Here is a 2,500-nt window from a genome sequence, read left to right as displayed (position 1 = left end):
CAACTAACCAAAACCATAAACCTAACCCAACTAACCATAACCCTAACCCTAACCCTAGCCCAAATAACCCTAACCCTAACCCTAACCCTGACCCTAAACCTAACCCTAAACCAAATAACCCTAACCCTAACCCTAAACCAACTAGCCCTAACACTAACCATAAGCCTAACCTTTACCAAAATAACCCTAACCTTAAACCTAACCCACCTAATCCTAATCCTAACCCTAACCCTAACCCTAACCCTAGCCCAAATAACCCTAACCCTAACCCTAACCCTGACCCTAAACCTAACCCTAAACCAAATAACCCTAACCCTAACCCTAAACCAACTAGCCCTAACACTAACCATAAGCCTAACCTTTACCAAAATAACCCTAACCTTAAACCTAACCCAACTAACCATAACCCTAACCCTAACCCTAACCCTAACCCTAGCCCAATTAACCCTAACCCTAACCCTAACCCTGACCCTAAACCTAACCCTAAACCAAATAACCCTAACCCTAACCCTAAACCAACTAGCCCTAACACTAACCATAAGCCTAACCTTTACCAAAATAACCCTAACCATAACCCTAACCCAACTAACCATAACCCTAACCATAACCCTAACCCAACTAACCCTAACCCTAACCCTAACCCTAACCCTAACCCTAACCCTAACCCTAGCCCAAATAACCCTAACCCTAAACCTAACCCTGACCCTATACCTAACCCTGAACCAAATAACCCTAACCCTAACCCTAAACCAACTAGCCCTAACACTAACCATAAGCCTAACCTTTACCAAAATAACCCTAACCATAACCCTAACCCAACTAACCATAACCCTAACCCTAACCCTAACCCTAACCCTAACCCTAACCCTAGCCCAAATAACCCTAACCCTAACCCTAACCCTGACCCTAAAACTAACCCTAAACCAAATAACCCTAACCCTAACCCTAAACCAACTAGCCCTAACACTAACCATAAGCCTAACCTTTACCAAAATAACCCTAACCATAACCCTAACCCAACTAACCCTAACCCTAACCCTAACCCTAACCCTAGCCCAAATAACCCTTACCCTACCCCTAACCCTGACCCTAAACCTAACCCTAAACCAAATAACCCTAACCCTAACCCTAAACCAACTAGCCCTAACACTAACCATAAGCCTAACCTTTACCAAAATAACTCTAACCATAACCCTAACCCAACTAACCATAACCCTAACCCTAACCCTAACCCTAACCCCTAACCCTAACCCTAACCCTAGCCCAAATAACCCTAACCCTAACCCTAACCCTGACCCTAAACCTAACCCTAAACCAAATAACCCTAACCCTAACCCTAAACCAACTAGCCCTAACACTAACCATAAACCTAACCTTTACCAAAATAACCCTAACCATAACCCTAACCCAACTAACCCTAACCCTAACCCTAACCCTAACCCTAGCCCAAATAACCCTAACCCTAACCCTAACCCTGACCCTAAACCTAACCCTAAACCAAATAACCCTAACCCTAACCCTAAACCAACTAGCCCTAACACTAACCATAAGCCTAACCTTTACCAAAATAACCCTAACCATAACCCTAACCCAACTAACCAAAACCATAAACCTAACCCAACTAACCATAACCCTAACCCTAACCCTAGCCCAAATAACCCTAACCCTAACCCTAACCCTGACCCTAAACCTAACCCTAAACCAAATAACCCTAACCCTAACCCTAAACCAACTAGCCCTAACACTAACCATAAGCCTAACCTTTACCAAAATAACCCTAACCATAACCCTAACCCAACTAACCATAACACTAACCCTAACCCTAACCCTAACCCTAACCCTAGCCCAAATAACCCTAACCCTAACCCTAACCCTGACCCTAAACCTAACCCTAAACCAAATAACCCTAACCCTAACCCTAAACCAACTAGCCCTAACACTAACCATAAGCCTAACCTTTACCAAAATAACCCTAACCATAACCCTAACCCAACTAACCATAACCCTAACCCTAACCCTAACCCTAACCCTAGCCCAAATAACCCTAACCCTAACCCTAACCCTGACCCTAAACCTAACCCTAAACCAAATAACCCTAACCCTAACCCTAAACCAACTAGCCCTAACACTAACCATAAGCCTAACCTTTACCAAAATAACCCTAACCATAACCCTAACCCAACTAACCAAAATCATAAACCTAACCCAACTAACAATAACCCTAACGCTAACCCTAGCCCAAATAACCCTAACCCTGACCCTGATCCTAAACCTAACCCTAAACAAAATAACCCTAACCCTAACCCTAAACCAACTAGCCCTAACACTAACCATAAGCCTAACCTTTACCAAAATAACCCTAACCTTAACCCTAACACAACTAATCCTAACCCTAACCCTAACCCTAACCCTAACCCTAACCCTAGCCCAAATAACCCTAACCCTAACCCTAACCCTGACCCTAAACCTAACCCTAAACCAAATAACCCTAACCCTAACC

This window comes from Sturnus vulgaris, chromosome 14 (assembly GCF_052056855.1).
Source record: "Sturnus vulgaris isolate bStuVul1 chromosome 14, bStuVul1.hap1, whole genome shotgun sequence".
NCBI classification, from domain to species: Eukaryota; Metazoa; Chordata; class Aves; order Passeriformes; family Sturnidae; genus Sturnus; species Sturnus vulgaris.
The sequence above is the reverse complement of the archived record's forward strand: the minus strand, read 5'-3'. Positions refer to the sequence as shown.